General features: G+C 47.5%; 1 protein-coding gene across 10 annotated transcripts in view; it reads right to left on the bottom strand.

The window, feature by feature from the left end:
• Positions 1–17867, bottom strand: part of TLR3 (toll like receptor 3) — a 388659-nt gene that overhangs the window by 338565 nt on the left and 32227 nt on the right. For 5 of the 10 annotated variants that reach the window (XM_078678076.1, XM_078678079.1, XM_078678083.1 and 2 more), the window contains exon 2: positions 2650–2719. The exons of 4 other annotated variants lie outside the window; for them this stretch is intronic. The gene's annotated coding sequence lies outside the window, so the exon portion shown is untranslated. The remainder of the gene's footprint in view (positions 1–2649; positions 2720–17867) is intronic. One more of the 10 variants, XM_078678078.1, reaches the window with a different exon arrangement.

Raw genomic sequence — 17867 nt, 5'->3', positions numbered from 1 at the left:
GGGGGGAGGAGCTTCACCCGTCGTCTGGGAGTTGGACCGTTTTCTGGCATTTGCGACCACAAGAGAGTCTAGTGGCAAATGTCCCCGAATGTATGCAGGGTCTGCAGGTGCTGGTCTGTACTTTTTCTCGATACGTGGATTGACCACTCTCGCTCTGGTAGGTTCTTTAAAGATGTCAGCTGCATGCTTGAGGACTCCCTTGAGCATAGGCAGCGTTTTCACAGTTCTTTCAGAGACTGAAAAAGTATCAAAGAGAAAGTCCTCTTCCACTGGGTCAGCATGCATGTCCACATCATGATTAGCAGCTGCCCTTTCAATGAGTGCATGAAAACCTGCAGAATCCTCCGTTGGGGATGCACGAGCACTGAAAGGCTGTGGGTCTTGCCCCACACTTTGGGTGCCTTGGTCACCAATGTCATCATATGAATCTGGATGTGCATCTGGTTCATTGATGGGGAAGGTGTATTGGTCATCCTCATTATATCCCTCACCCTCAGAGTGTTCTGGTGAGGGAGTAGGGCTCCTTCTTGGAGGAGGCTGGGTAGGTTCTATGAGGCTAGAAGCGTCCTGAGGAAACCTTTTCTTCTTTAGTGGGATGACATAGGAGTCCACAGGCTCTGAAGTGATCCTCCTCTTGTATAGGGTTAATTTGCCTGTGTTGGCGTCGATGAAGTGCTCAGAATCGTCCCCTGATTCGAGTACTTGACTTGAAGGTACCCCTGCCGTAGAAGAATCCGACGGCTTTGGCGTCGATTTCGTAGAAAAGGCTTTTGGAGCCTCTTTCGGCGGCAGAAGGAAGAGAAGCTTACTCTTAGGCTTTGCCGGAGTGTCCTTCGGCGTCGGAGGCGATGGCATCGGAGCCGACGGAGCAGCGTCCTTTTCCCTGATTCTTTGTAGCGAAGCGGCGATGAGGGACGCATCACTTACAGTGGATTTCGGCGCTGACGAGGATGTCTTGACCTTCCCCTCGGATCCGACTTCATGGTGGCCTTTCTGAGTCTTGGACGCTGATGCAGTTGCCGCCGACCCAGAGTCCTTGGATCGATGCGCAGACGTGCCAGCCTTCGATCCGTGTGCTTGTGTCGCCTCCGTCTCCACTACGCGACCGACTAACGGAGTCCCAGTCGGAACCGGAGCCGTGCCGCTGGCCTTGGCGTGCTTGGACGGTGTCGCAGTGGTCGATCCGTGCCGACCACCCTTTTTAGAGGAGCCCTCCTCTGGCGCCGATTTTGACCCTGTGGAATCAACCGATTTCTTCGACTTCTGTGGACCGGAGGCCGACGGAGCCGATGCGGCAGCGGGTGCAGTAGTTTTCTGTGGCCCGGCCGCCATTTTAGGGACGCTCGAGTCCATAAGTTTCGGTTTCGTTTTCGGGTCGGCCATTTTAGGTGTAGTCGATACCGTAGGTTTCGGTTTCGATCCAGCCTGCCCAGTAAGTATGTCCGTGGCCGGGCCTGAAGGCGGGGCCGTGGCTTGCGGCACGGGGTCTTGGGTAAGGCCAACTGGCGATCCCGTGACCCGATCGTGATCTTCGAAACCTTCGGGGCATAGCTCGTCCCCTGAGCTATCTGCCGCGGCCCCATAAATCTCTTCGACGTCCCCTACCTCGTCGTCGTATTCAAGGCCTTGACCCACGACTCCGTCGTCGTCTACCGGATCCGCCTCGACCTCCGTTTCGGGTGGGGATATTTGGAGATGATGACCCTGTTCATCTTCTTCTTGGTCGCCGAAGATGTTTTCTGGATCCGGGGCCGCTTGTCTGGCCTCTAGGCGCACCGCGCGCCGAAGCTTGAGAGTCTTTTAGACCTGAATTGTGCGCAGGCCTTGCACTTGCCGTCGTCATGGTCCGGTGAAAGGCATTTGTTACAGACCGGGTGCAGGTCTATATGTGGGTACTTAGACCCACAGAGCGGACAGAACTTAAACGGACTCCGCTCCCTGTTGAAAAGTTGCGGTCGTGTCGCGATGAGAAGGCCTCGATGTCCGAAGAGTGAAAAAACTCCGCTGAATCCGACTCCAAGAGACGGAAGAACTCGAGACCGTGCGCAAACAATACCGACGCTATGAATACAAGGCCTTTTGGCCTTAAAAAGTTAGTTTTACTCGGTTCCGACAGAGAGAAGTCGAGACCGCATCCGAACCCAATGGCGGAAAAAAACAATCTGGGGATGGAGCCGATGCCCATGCGCACTGTAGTCCAGGGGAGGAGCCACCTATCTCAGGATACTTCGAAGACTCTTCCAGGACAACAATGTGCGATCATCCGGACCCAACACTAGGCGGCGATCTAATGCTAAGATATGAATTTAGCAGCCCACATGCCTCGAACATAGCACTCTCCATGTGTACTTGTGATTTAATTTCACTCTGGCTGATCCACCAATATGTCACGAATATTGCAGGATTTTAAAATATGAATTCAGTTTACACGTCACCAAGGCGAAACTTTGGCTTCACACTGATGTTGATGGTGATTACTGATGACATATGGTAGTTACTATGTGATCATATGCATGGGTTTCACCATGAGTGTGCATAATATGTAACTCCCACTCTATGATTGGACTCCATTAAATCACTGTGAAGTGAATTATCTGCCCAATATATATTATATATTTGTTTGGTGCCAAAACAGTTTGTTTTTCCTACCTTAGCTTTGAAAAAGTCACAGGACAGTGTGCCCACCTGGCGAAGAAACACGTGTTGGCTAAGTATCTACCTTTAAAAAAAAGTAAACAGAAAAAAAAGAATTAAAAGAAAAACTAAACTAAAGAGGATTGATTTATTGTATACTTGAACTTTGATATACATATCAACTACTATTGCAATGTGTGCTGGGGACTATGTTTTACCAAGAACATATTAATTGGTTTAAAGGCACCCTCCCACACGCAGTAGAGCATGTGAGACTCAGTCCGCTCAGTAAAGATGGAGCGACATGGCCGGTCTTAGCTGCATAGACACAGCATACTAACAGTGCTAATTTAATTGCAGTCACTATACAGAGATTTAGTGAAAATATCCAGAAATCTCAAACAATTCATAATGCAAACACCAAAAGTAAACTCTGAGCGGACTGTTCAGCTTGCACAACCCCAATTGGCTACTACGGGTATCAACCTACAAACACTAAATGCGGTTATGGGAAAGATTCCCACCAATCGTGAGACAATTCTGTTCTGAATTGTTTAAAAAGCAAGCCAGCTTGAAGCAGTATTTCTCCATACGGACTCGTAAGAAAAACACAGAATACTGACTATCTGCTTGCTGATGGGGATGGCTCCCCCAGTGAAAGACTGCATCAATTGGGGTAAAGGCTTCACTGCTGTTTATACCAGAGCACATGTTAGCCCTTCTTTGGCTGTTTTACCTGATGTGTTGAAGCAAATACAGAATGAGTACAGGGCAGCCCCCTGCCCTGGACTTAGCAATGAAACTGATGGGAAATGTGGCCGCAGTGTCTGCCATTATGTTAAGTAACATAAAAGGGGAGGCTGTTGCATTGGCTATACGCCAAAGCCCGAGGGATCTCACTCCTGCAGAACAGAAGTGTGAATTATTAAAGAAACTTATGCTACCTTGGGTAGAGATAATTTGGGAGCCAGACCTGGGAAACAGCAATTTAAGAGAAATTCTGAAAAGGAGCACTCCAAGCAAGTACCCGATTCTTCAACAAATAAAAATTAGGATAATAAACAATAAAATAAAGACAAACAAAGATCAAGGGGTGTGTGTCCTCAGCAGGAAGACACTGAAAAAAAGATATAATCCCAGAAACCGTGATAACATTAGGAATCCTCACAGGTATCAGGATACTGATACATGTTCCTCTCGTACCCTTCAAGTCATTCAATACACATTCAGAGAGAGGTGGACGGTGAGAGGGCAGATCGGAAGAGTACGTAAAACCGAAGAAGGAATCACAACGCTCGTCTGATTACACTATTAATAAAGAAAAAAACCAAAAGACACTGAAACTTCAATTAAAACAAGAACAAGCATTTGCAATGCAAACAGTCTTGCCTTTGAGAAAGCTAAAGCTATTGGCATTATAAATAAAAATGTTTTTTACTTTTTTGTTTGCAGTGGAGTAATGTGACAGGTAAAGCAGCAGACTTTGGAACAGGTGAACCAAGTTTAAGTTTTGAGATTGATTAACCGTCCTGTGCTTTATGTAATTTTTTTGTTTTTGTTTTAGTTTTAATTCACAGGTATTACGCAGAAGATTCATAAAACCATAAAAATAAAGAAGAAGCAAAACACTGACAGTGAAGTCACTCACTCATTGGTTAGGAAGAACAAGGGCTGCAGAGGAACATTTATAGGGGTAATGTGTTATGTGCATTGTATCATGTCACAATGTGTGCACTTTGTGACAGGACACTAACTACACGAGGGATCCGTGCACTATAAATCTGTTGGATACAAGGGCTGCCATTCGCTGATGTGCTGAGAAGTGCACTATCGGTCATACATGAGTGCAGCACTCACTGCAGGGCAGGGAACAGTGAAATGAGGTAGGAGGAGGGCACATGATGCCCTTTAATGACCTCATGTTAGAAATAAAACAAGGGGCACACATCCTATTAGATAGTGCATGCGCTGTCTGTTAGGCTCCAACTAAAAAGGTATCATTAATATTGCTACTGTCATTTGTACTCAGAGGTACGAAGAGTTGTAGAATCACCATGGTGCAAATAACATTAGCCAAGGAAAGAGATAACCCCACTAGTTCCAGGGAACAGGGTACTCAGGACATATAAAGCCAAAAAGGGAAATCCATGGAAACCACAATAAATCCTTATTCACATCATCCTCTCACTCTTTCATGCCACAGACTTGTAGACCCAAATTATTGTCTCCAAAATATTTGCCAACTAAAATGTAGCGCTTACAATATTTTTTATTTAAAAGATTTTATCTTTTCTGCAAATTTTAAAATTCCGGAAATATTCCCGAAAACATCTACATCAACAATAAACAATAAAATACAGTACATATCAGAAGTACAGTTTATCCATTACATTTCATCATAAAACACATTTATAAAAAGATTTTCAACATACAATGTATAGCACAAAATCACAGTTAATGCTAGTTACCCCCCTCGTTAAGCAAATCTCATGCTCTTACTAGACCTTACTTAGATCCAATAACCCTCTATACTTTGTATGGAGCACTCAGTACCCAAATTCCCGAGTATCTGAGGCTTCCTAGGCTTTATTTGGATTCTTTATACAAAATATATGCATCGACGCGTTTCAGTGTTTAGGGCCAATAGATGTGGGACCACCTTCTTCAGGACAGTGATTCTTATGGGGTCACTTTTCTGAATATATTCGATTCCTTCTGTACATATAGAAAGACGAGAATAAGCATTGAATTGTGAGAAACAGCCTTCATGTTTCATTTGACCAAAATAAATTCATCAGTGAATTACTATGTGATACATTCTGTACTAGACATACACTTAGTACGTATTACTTCATGGTGTACATTCTATATATCGATAACTCTACCACAGTGGGAGATCTCTAGTATGCAACTCTTAGGCGTACAGCAACCTATTACAGATAGTAGCCTTTCATCTGGGTAACAGCCCAACTCTAGACCATAAATTTCACAGTATGTGTTACATTTATGATAAGCAATTACAAACTGGCCGGTTTATAGAGCATTTTCCTACCTATTTTTGCCCAAGATAACATCTCTAATTTTATCTAGAACACCAATTTATACGATACGTCTTATTTTAAGGAGGAAACAGTTTCATTGTGCACATTCTAATACATTGCTCCCATTGTTTCTTTGACAGATACCTTACAACCCACGTTACATTTTAGTAATCAGCAAATTTATCTTACGTGGCTCTTTCCATTCATACCATTCCTTCTCACATTCTCACACTACCTTATTTATATGATACTAACCTCTATAATATGAGAGAATATCTTTTGTGACGTGCAGTTTTTGTCAAATTCGGGACGATATTCCAAGAATATATTTTATGCACCTGGTACAGAGTGCTTCTTATCTTCTGGGGTTGCTGCGTGCTGCCAAATATTACCAGGTATAGTACCAAACAAAGGCGTGCAGGTGCGGGGTCCCGAGCTCGTCAGCTCAAAGCTCGAAGGAGCATAAACATTCACCAAAATGGGGTCGCACACTGCTAATACACCAGCGGGATCGCCCCTAAAGACCATGGTAATTGTAGTACCGATCTCTGCGATGCATCTTCTTTCGAATTCTCGCGTATCTTCAAATCTTCGCCATCCCTGTACACGTGTTTTCGGGGTATTTACCCCTCATCAGCAGGGATTAGGCCATCTTCTTATCTTCTGGGGTTGCTGCGTGCTGCCAAATATTACCAGGTATAGTACCACACAAAGGCGTGCAGGTGCGGGGTCGCGAGCTCGTCAGCTCAAAGCTCGAAGGAGCATAAACATTCACCAAAATGGGGTCGCACACTGCTAATACACCAGCGGGATCGCCCCTAAGGACCATGGTAATTGTAGTACCGTTCTCTGCGATGCAGATGCGAAGACAGCGAAGATAGCAGAAGATCGAAAGATGATGCATCGCGAACACTTTACTACATTGACCAGAGTCCTTAGAGGCGATACCACCGGTGTGTGAGTAGTGGGCGACCCCACCCCCATTTGTAACTTTAAAGCTCCCGTGAGCAGTGGGCTGACGAGCCTGGGATCCCGCACCTACGCGCCTGAGTGGTACTACACCTGGCAGATATTGGCAGCCATCGGCAACCCCAGTACACGGCCTATACCTGCTGACGAGGGGTGATACCCCGAAACACGTGTCCAGGGATGGCGAAGACAGCGAAGATAGCAGAAGATCGAAAGATGATGCATCGCGAACACTTTACTACATTGACCAGAGCCCTTAGGGGCGACACCGCCGGTGTGTGAGTAGTGTGCAACCCCACCCCCATTTGTAACTTTAAAGCTCCCGTGAGCAGTGGGCTGACGAGCCTGGGATCCCGCACCTACGCGCATGAGTGGTACTATACCTGGCAGATATTGGCAGCCATCGGCAACCCCAGTACACGGCCTATCCCTGCTGACGAGGGGTGATACCCCGAAACACGTGTCCAGGGATGGCAACGACAGCGAAGATAGCAGAAGATCGAAAGATGATGCATTGCGAACACTTTACTACATTGACCAGAGTCCTTAGGGGCGACAGCGCCGGTGTGTGAGTAGTGTGCGACCCCACCCCCATTTGTAACTTTAAAGCTCCCGTGAGCAGTGGGCTGACGAGCCTGGGATCCCGCACCTACGTGCCTGAGTGGTACTATACCTGGCAGATATTGGCAGCCATCGGCAACCCCAGTACATGGCCTATCCCTGCTGACGAGGGGTGATACCCCGAAATACGTGTCCAGGGATGGCGAAGACAGCGAAGATAGCAGAAGATCGAAAGATGATGCATCGCAAACACTTTACTACATTGACCAGAGTCCTTAGGGGCGACAGCGCCGGTGTGTGAGTAGTGTGCGACCCCACCCCCATTTGTAACTTTAAAGCACCCGTGAGCAGTGGGCTGACGAGCCTGGGATCCCGCACCTACGCGCCTGAGTGGTACTATACCTGGCAGGTATTGGCAGCCATCGGCAACCCCAGTACACGGCCTATCCCTGCTGACGAGGGGTGATACCCCGAAACACGTGTCCAGGGATGGCGAAGACAGCGAAGATAGCAGAAGATCGAAAGATGATGCATCGCGAACACTTTACTACATTGACCAGAGTCCTTAGGGGCGACACCGCCGGTGTGTGAGTAGTGTGCGACCCCACCCCCATTTGTAACTTTAAAGCTCCTGTGAGCAGTGGGCTGACGAGCCTGGGATCCCGCACCTACGCGCTTGAGTGGTACTATACCAGATATTGGCAGCCATCGGCAACCCCAGTACACGGCCTATCCCTGCTGACGAGGGGTGATACCCCGAAACACGTGTCCAGGGATGGCGAAGACAGCGAAGATAGCAGAAGATCGAAAGATGATGCATCGCGAACACTTTACTACATTGACCAGAGTCCTTAGGGGCCGGTGTGTGAGTAGTGTGCGACCCCACCACCATTTGTAACTTTAAAGCTCCCGTGAGCAGTGGGCTGACGAGCCTGGGATCCCGCACCGACGCGCCTGAGTGGTACTATACCTGGCAGATATTGGCAGCCATCGGCAACCCCAGTACACGGCCTATCCCTGCTGACGAGGGGTGATACCCCGAAACACTACTTGTGCCCTTTGGTACACCGAGTGGGTTACTTACAGTCTGGCTCTCTTGGGTAAAGTTTATGGACCTGGCAATATGTATTACTGCCAAGGGAATCTGTGATATGCAATAACTTCAGAAGTCTTGGTTTATAAACCAGCATTATTCATCATATTTTGATGTTGTTTAGCCTATGCTTAACTTGATAAATGAACACGCATTTGCATTGCAATAGGTCTCGCAGTCGTGAGAGTTTGAGCTATTGGCATTGTAAATGGCAATGCCTTTTATTTACGTGTTGGTTTTTAAAACATAAACAAAAGGCATTGTCAAATACAATGCCAATAGCTTAAACTCTCGCAAATGCGAGACCTATTGCATTGCAAATGCTTGTTAAATCCTAAGTTTGTGTTTCCCCAGACCAAACCCTTTTAAAATATACTGCCCACCATTATAGATGACATGTGATTCCTACACCTTGTAATTCTTATTGGTTAATGTGACATTCCCTGTAGAATGATTTACATACTTGTATGATTCATTGTCTCTGTTTAATGTGTGCATGGTGTAAAGTACTGACACACACTACACTGATATGAGTAGCGCGATACAACAAATGAAATGCATATGAGAGAGGGGCTACGTAGAGATGAGAGCACTTGAGGAGGGTGGCAGTGAGGGAATCCAAGGAGGAGGTAGTGGGAGGGGCTATGGAGCGATGAAGGGCACTGTTGGAGGGTGGCAGTGAGAGAATCCGAGGAAGAGGTCATGGGGTGGAGGGGGTAGCTAGGGAGAGATGAGGGGCAATGGTGGAGGGTGGTAGTGAGGGAGTCTGAGGAGGAGATCATGTGGGGGAGGGGCTACAGAGAGATGAAGGGCACTGGTGGAGGGTGGCAATGAGGGAATCTGAGAAGGAGGTCATAAGGGGAGGGGTTATGGGGAGATGAGTGGCACTTTTGGCACGTGGCGTGGCAGTGAGGGAATCCGAGGAGCAGGTCAATGAGTGGGGCATGGAGGGATGAGGAGCACTGTTGGAAGGTGGTAGTAAAGGTATTTACAGAGAAATAGGTCAGTGGTGGGGCGCCAAAAAAGACTTTCGCATCAGCGCTGAAGCCAGCCTTGTCATTGCCTTTCTGTTTTTGTTTATTTAATTAGCAGTCTGGTCATAAGGGCTACTGTGGAACATTGCTAATTATATTTACTGCTATAGTCAAGGTTTTAAGTTTGAAGGTGATTTTAATAATGTTTTTACCAGGAAAAATGAAAGTGGAGCCCGATGGTGCCTGATATGGGGCTGGGGCCCAAGGTCAGCTGTGAGATAAGGTGCATTGTAGAAAAGTGGGTATAATCAAGCCTGTAAGGGAGTGCGTTGCAGAGTCCGTGGTCAGCTGCAGGTAGTAATGAAGAGGGATTCTGCCTGAAGGCTCGCACAGAGGGAGCCCGAGAAGTGTCACTCGCCTGATACTCCCACCTCAGAAACCTCCTCTTTCCATCAAAGGGACATTACATGGAAAAAACACTTTTGAGAGTGATAATATTTAGAAAGAGATTTGGAAAAGAGTGCGTTTTACTGAGCCTTGTAAGACTAAGAAGAAATAAAGGAGGGCCCTGAAGCAGGCCTGCCCAGACATATATGCGAAAAATCGAGCCTGCAGTGGCCCACCCAAATGCACCCTTGGCCCAACCAAAGAAGAATTCCTGGAGCCGGGCCTGCCTCTATAGGCCAAATTAAGGGCAGGAAAGCAGACGAGGGGTCAATGGCCCAGGGCAGCACCACATGTCACGGGAAAGTGGCACAGGCCCAGCCCCATGCACAGGAAGGGGTGGACTTGGAGGCCAAGATCAGCCACCTCAGGGCACTGAGGTCCTGCGCAGCCCCCAGTCAGGAGGTGAACTTCAGGGACGCCTATGGCCAGCTCTTGGTGGGAAGGAGGGGGAGAGTGGGATGAGCTAGCTGGAAATTCTGGGCATGAGGTAGTTCAGGGAGTGGGATGTGTGTGGGACTCTTGGCTGGAGAGGGCACCTTCAGGGGCTCGGGCAGGGTTTTGCAGGGGTTTTGATGGGGTGGGCTCGGAGGAAGGCCCGGTGGGTACTAGCATGGGGGCCGTCGGGTTGGGGGGCCCTGGGGCCCTGGTGGGCAGTCCGGAGGGATAGTGGACCTTATATGGGGCGAGGGGGAGGAAATGGAGGAGGGGGGTGGGGCGGGTTCGCCGGGCAGGTAGAGGGTGGTGCAGCCCCTGAGTATGTTTCATGGCTCAGCAAGGGGTCAGGGCACTCAGCTGATTGAGAAATAGGGGGCGGGGGGTTGGGGGCGGGTCGGGATAAGAAGTGGTACACCAGCCGGGGTACCAGTTCTCCCCTAAGCAGAGCGGTGCGTCAGGGTTTGAGGGGGTTCCTTAGATATTGAACTGACCAGCACACCGGAAGATGTTAAAATTTTACAATGTGGCAGGGGTGCGGGGGGCCCGACTTGGGTGGGTCCCATGCAGCTTGGCGGCCCCTATGAGAAAAGTCAGTGAAGCACCATGAGGCTAGCTGGCATGCGACTGTGGACTCAAAGATCACTGCCACATGTGGGTACAGCGCAACCCCGACGGTGCACCGGGGGGGAAGGATTCCGGGCATACTCTACCTTGTCGGGTCAAGTGCGGGCACCCACTGCAGCTGGAAACCTTTGGGGCGGCAGGGCAGGTTGTAACAAAAACTCAGAGAACCTTTGGAGGCCTTTGATCAACATGAGCACTGGACCGTGCTCCCCTTCCCCGCGTCGCCATCATGCTAATAGGCACAGGAACAATCTGCACCCCTTGCCCCTTTTAAACATGAATTGAGCGCTGTCCGCGACTCCGCGTTTCAACACACAAGTTAACATTGCCCTTTGGCTGCCTTTCCCTATTCGCCACCACTGAGGAATGGAGTAAATGGTTACCCCTAAGGAATGGAGTAAGTGCCTGCCGCATTGAAGGTCAGCCGTGCACTGGCCCGAGCCTCCCGCCGTCACTTCTAATATTCTGTGCTTTGAAGAGAGCACCGAGGCGTATAAGAAACTTGGCGGTGAGTTGCAGAGGCCGGTGGGGAGGCCAGGATTGTGAGGATGCATGCTCCTGAGGCATGTAGGTGTCTACTGTGAGCCTGCTTGAGTGTGTTACATAGCCTTTTCTGCCGTAGACATATGTGCCACCCGTCAGTGTGGGAGACTTTGTGTGTCACTTTTTGTGTGTGAACTGTGACTCCAAATGTTTAATACAGAAGAGGGGTGGTCCACAAAGGAATCCAAGTCCACATTAGTTTTCACAAATTTTTGATAGTACTAACACACTCAAGAAAACTCTGGACCTCTTGAGTTTTCAAACAGTAAAGTATTTGAAAGGGGTGATGAGTGTGTTGGACATTACATCTTGATGTCCTTAGGCTCAATCCTTTTTATATGAATAGAATCAGAAGAGTCCGTTCTTTATGAAAAGTTGCTCTTTATTTATATAGATAAAACGTAGACAGCCGACACGTGTTTCGCCCCTGTGGCGAATTGCGCCAGGGCTTTTTCAAGGCTGTGACTCCAAATGTCCTTTATTTATAGAATGCGCCATTGACACATTTAGCTTGATTTTCAACGGTTTTCAGGAGAGCTGACAGGTCAACTGAAAGGTGAACTCATTTCATCAGGATCACAAATAAAGAAAAATTCAGGATTAGGCTGTTTTTTCCGAAATGCTGTTAACATTTTTGACACTGCACTACATCATTTGCCAGTGCAACGGAAGTCTGTATCAAAAGGATGTTCGTGGTCTTTACAGTTATGTGGGCGAGTTGAGATGAGTGGGTCTGTGTATGAGGAATTGGTGATGTCTAGAGTGTATTTTTATTATTAGACGGGGTTCTGGGTGATATTGATTTAAGACTATTGGTTCCCTCAGTCTGGTCGTTGGCTATGGGGCACACAGCAGAAAAAAAAGGTCTGTGCATTTCCCAAGGTCAGGAAATATCGGAAATCTGGATGCCCCAGAAAAGCTGCACATAGGGGAGCAGGAAAACATTAAGTATGGGCGGATTTTGGGAATTGTCAATCCGCGAAATTGCGTATTTACGGATTCGCAATCCACAAAATCCGCGAACTCTCGCTAATTTTGCGGATTCCTTTCTTTTTGTGTTCGCAAGTGTTTCTGCCATTTCGCAAGGGTTTTTTACCAGTTCGCAAACGCGAACTTACTTGTCGGGTAGCAACGGTCACGACCATGTTGTTTCTACGTCTGGTTCATCACAGCACCCTCTGTTAAACCACTGCCACCCTCTGTTTCACCCATGCCACCCTCTGGCTCACCCATGCCACCCTCTGGCTCACCCATGCCACCCTCTGTTTCATCACTGTAGATTATGGGGGGAAAAGCACACCTGCCCTGCCTCAACTGACATGAATGAATTAGGGGCTGATTGATTAATGTGTCACTGAATTTGAACTTCCAGTCTGGCACCTGCTTCCTTATCTGTAATTACTTTCTGTTGCAGTGTAATTTTTTTTAGCAGGACCTTTGTGGCATACTTGTAGCTATTCTCTGAGCCTGCTGTGAGGGTCAGAGCAGGGTCATAGAATAGTTGCAAGTAGGCAACTGAACTCTGAAGGGGGCGGCCCCTCAGGAAGCACTACAGGGAATGGTTACTAATGATAAGATTGAACTTTTGCACCTGCTGAGTGCTTTCAGTTTTGCAAAAATTCAAATATCCAGCAGCATCCACAAAAAGTACTCCTTCCAGGTCAAGATCCAAATCAAAGTGACCAGCACATGAAGAAAACACTGGGAGGAGCCTGCTGGACAGGAACAGGAAGTTGGAGACTGTGGGGCACTTCCTTCCTCCCACCCCACCCCCCCTCCCAAAATGGACTCCTTGCAAAAAAAAGTGCAGGCAAATGTCAACCTGAGGAGTTATTCTGATAAAAATCATAATTTTCAAGGTTTATGCTGCCTGCTGGTGGATTTCTTGTGCGAAATTGCAAATTTTGCAATCTTGCAATTGCGAGATCGTCGCTTCCCGCCGCATCTACGTGTTCGCAAGTGTTTATGATGTACTCGCGTTGCCAAACTCTCGCTGTGCAAGGTGGCAAGCCGCGATGACGTCGACAAACTCCCGCGGAATCCCGCAGCAAGATCCAAAATGGCGCAGCACACGCAAACATGGAGAAAAACAACTCTGCAAACGCTGAATGACGGTAAGTGAACGCTGCGCGCCGCAAAATTGTATAGTATTCTAGTTGGCAAGTGCGACCAAGCAAAAAAAAACGCTTTGCGCGGATTTGCGAATTTTCGGCAAGTTCGCGAGAGTTCGCGGATTGCGAATTTGCCAAAAATCCGCAAGCGGAACAGATGTTACGCCCATGCTTAGAAAACATCACTTCAATGCTACGAACTTTCAGCATTCACTAGTAAGAGTCTGGGGAGGGGAGGATGGGGAGAGAGCTTTTCATTCCTGTCATTTCGCCCTCTGCCCTTTGTAATTTGCTTTGGCGCCGTTCTCATTCTAGGAATGTAGGTTACTGTCTTTTTGTGTTGTCGTCCCCTTAAGTCTGTGTGGCCCTGTGCTCAGAGTTCTGCCCCCCCCCTTGGCACTCTCTACATTGCTGAATGCTCACAGGATATACAACAAGCTCCATGTAGTGCTGCAAGCACGAAAGTTAGTTTTCACAGTGCCTACACTTCCCAGCTGTCTCTCTGACACGGAGGCTGAAGCAGTCAGGGTATGCATTGCAGTTTCACTTAAACTGCCTGCCTCGGAAAACCTTGTGCATCAGACAGTGGCGGTATCTGAAATGTAAGTGCAGATGCAGGGCCACTGTGTTTATTTAGTGCTGCAGTATTGGCCTGTCAACCCAATTGCTTCTGCACCCATTAAAACAAATATGCAGCTGATGCGCACATGTGCAAGGATTTTTCTGCCAGTTCCTAATAACTTTGTCTTCCTCTCAACTGAAAAGAAATGCTGTGCCCTGACCCTGGGACCTTTCGACATTAGAATGTAGTAGCTGATTAAGAGCAGGGCTAGTGGTGGGATGGTAAGAGCCATTCTATGGTGTGTGAGAGAAGAACACACACCAGTAAGATAGCACAGCCTGTGAGTGCACCTGTTGTAAAATTCCTGTGCTATGCATCTCTTAAATGTAGGTCGAAGAACCTGGTACACCCTATCACTTATCCTTCACGTTGCAAAACAGAGCACCTGCAGGAATGGGAATACAGTGTGAATGAGCAAGAAAAAAAGCTCAGTGAGTTCACACGCCTGCTGCCACCATGAGTGTAATTGCTTAGTTCACCCGCACTCTAACAAGGTGCTCCAACATTACCAATGTCTTCTCTCTGCCTTTGCCCGGAAATATTGGATGTGATCTGGTTGAGTAGCACTCCAGCTAAAGGCTCACTCCCAAAGTGTGTTTGGCAGCTATTAAGATCTAATTGCTTCCTAGATTGCTACGAATCTATATTTTAGCAATCTACCCCCAAATCACTTCTGGCTAAAGATGTCACGTGTGTGAAGAAACAGCAGCACATTAGTGGGTTATTGTATTTACATTTTATCTGGAATGAAGGATGGGGCAACTACTGAAGGGTCTTGAGCCTGCAACCATCAGCAGTAGGTGCTATATACATTGCTTTATGTTCCAGTTATTAATTAGGGGTGTTTACTGTATTTGCTGCAGTGCAAGGCGCGTGTTTCTATTGTGTCTGAAATGGTGGGTAGGTTCATGTTGAGAGGAGTTGTAGATTTTCCTTAATTGCTAAAGTATCAAATGCACTATACATGATGGGGACGTGTGTATTTGAATACCCTTAAACCTCTTATGGTCAGGGCTAGGAAGTAGGGAGAGATGGGCGTGTGACATGTTGGCATTTGTGCAGTGCGTTGGTCCGTGCTCTAAACATGGATTTGGTGTACCCCTGCTCCCTTCCTCCTACAGCCTTTTGTGGTCCTTCAGGGAAATACTAGATGTGGATCAGTCTGCAGAAGGGTTTAGATGATGGTTACAGACCACAATGACAGAGAAATGAAAACGAGTAGTGGCACTTTTGTATGTTTGTTCAGCTGAACAGTTAATATTGGATTTAGATATCCTGGTAGCTGAAGCATAAATAATCTTAATTAATCAAAGTTACCTCGAATATCCATCAGCCCAGGAAAGGGTTTTCAACACTACTGTGATTGAGCCCAGGTGTCCTTGCTAGGTGTGACATGGAATGCTGACTCTTTCCAGTGACTCACTACCCCTCCATCTCAATGATCCTGATCCCTCTACTTCTAGATTGGCTGTTTCTTTAACTCAGCTGTCCTTCCCTTTGCTGTGAGAAGGGAACGAAGTTGTATTTGCTGCTATGTAAGCACGTGTGTTATATGTTCTATATAACGTTTATTCTGAGTTAGAAAAATTTGCACATCTACTCAAGAGTTGGATCTGTTCATGTCAGTGAAGCTTACGTTGCTGCTTCCGCCATTACTACACCAGTACTGTGCACGAGAACCTTGTACTGATACTGCCAGTTTTGTATATGATCCTTGTGTGGGAGAAGACTGTGTAGATGTTGCCTTGCATACACCATAATATTACCACATTACGCCTCACCAGGAGTGTAAAAGGAGAAATTGATTTAACTTCCCCATTAAAAGTATAGAAACCCTGACAAGAATTGTGGATACATTGTCAGTGAACCGCAGTACCTCTGCTACGTGATTTTGCCGCCCCATGAAGAGTTGATAAGCTCAGCCAAGAAGTACAGTTATTTTCATCCACACATGTTTATCAGAACATCTATTGCATATTTTTGAAGCTGGAGAGCTATTAGTTGGCCCTACCAAGGAGAAATCCCTTCTGTCCTACAGGTTCATATTCCGACACAGTCGGGCCCCAAAGACAGCAAGGAATGTAGTCAATTAACAGTCTGCACTCTGCTTTTAGGTACAACTTCTTAACGTATGAAAATTTGTCACAGACAAACTTGCTGATACGTGGGTGCAGTGCACGATGACATCTTCACACATGCTGTATAAGTAGGCAGTTCAAAATATACATATAAGTGTGCATCACCATTCACTGCACAATTGTACTGGCATTTAAAATATTAATTGCACGTATGTTATATTGATTGCAGTGCAGGCTCTCTGTGTGCAGACCTAGCTTAGTGATTTATGGAGTAGGTAGGGCAATCAGATATTTACAGAGGGCAAGTAGATTTCTGTAACATTCTGTCCCTTGGCCAAGTAGATTTTTTTTTTTTTTAATTACACACCCCTGCTCTGGTCCATAGTTGGCGTCGAAATGACGGGCCCTGGAGCAGCTATGACGTTGGCTCCAGGTAAGAGGTCAAAGCAAGGAGCACAGACGGGTGCCGTGGGTAGGTTGGGTCCCAGGGAGGTGGGTGCTACGAATGGTGGGGAGGCCCTCGTTTATGCGGTCTCAGTGGGACCAGAGAGCCTTTAGTAAGTGGAGAGGTCCACTTTGCCATTGTATCTGTAGGGGTGGAGGCTGGGGAGACCCAAGACAGCAGGGAGGCCCGCTTACGGAAAGGGTGATACGTGCAGGACACCGGTGTAGGGACAAAGGACAGTCCAGTGCGCACAGCGCACACAATATCAGACCCAGCAAAGACGGAAGGGCGCACGAGTGGTACTAGGGTGCAACACAGGGACAAGGGCGACAAAGTAGACCCTGGGGACAAAAAAGAGAGTATAGACGTGAGATTTAAGAAGCTCCCATACACGGGCACAACAAAACCGTTGAGAGCACACTTAATGCCGTCAATGAAGAAGAAAATCTGGAAAGGGGAATATGTAGAAATTCTTAAATTACTGCACAGGGAACTTCGATCTAAGGAGGGCTCCAAAGAGGAAGAGCTAGAGCTATCCAAACGCCTGCGGGTCCCCGTGTCTATTGAATCTCGGACAACAGCTTTCCTAATCTATGCCAGCATCTACTGTGAAATGTTCAAGCGCCGATTTTCCCTCACAGGGTTCCACAGATTCACAAGAGAGTCCTGTGAAATGTTTCCGGAGAGGGTGGTGGCCATATTCAAGTATATGGATGTCATTAGAAAGGCACACTTGAATTTCAGGGGCAATGCCTGGGCCCAATACGACGAAGAATTACGAGCCCGGCTAGCGGTAGACTCGGATGCGCAATGGGGTGAAATAGATACGGATTTATGACAACACACTATGGGGCCAGCAAAATTTGGTAAGACTATATTCACAGCCAGTTGACAACAAATAGTATACAAGCCCTTTCATGTCGGCCCATCCAAGGAAGTCTGGGGGGAGAACAACAGTTCACAAGGCACGCAAATGGCAGCCTGCTCGGACTACAACAAGGGCCTCTGTACACGGGAACTTTGCACATTCCGGCACGAATGCTCCAAATGCACGGGTAGAAACCCGTTGGTCCCTTGTTTCTCGCCTGGCACCGCCAACGCCTCAGGCTACGGGCAACAGCAAGGGGCTACAGCTAGCCCATCTATTACACCTCAAGGTAACCAGTATGATCAGGGGGGAGGGTTTGGTTCAGGAAGGGGGGGGGACAGGGACCTGGAGGGAAATGCTCTTACACCCATTAACATTGAGAAATTGGTTATCTGGCTTTATCACAAGACAGATGACGCAGC

The sequence above is a fragment of the Lissotriton helveticus genome, chromosome 2_2 (assembly GCF_964261635.1).
Source record: "Lissotriton helveticus chromosome 2_2, aLisHel1.1, whole genome shotgun sequence".
NCBI lineage: Eukaryota > Metazoa > Chordata > Amphibia > Caudata > Salamandridae > Lissotriton > Lissotriton helveticus.
Note: the sequence above shows the minus strand (reverse complement) of the source record. Positions and strands in the feature narration are given on the sequence as shown.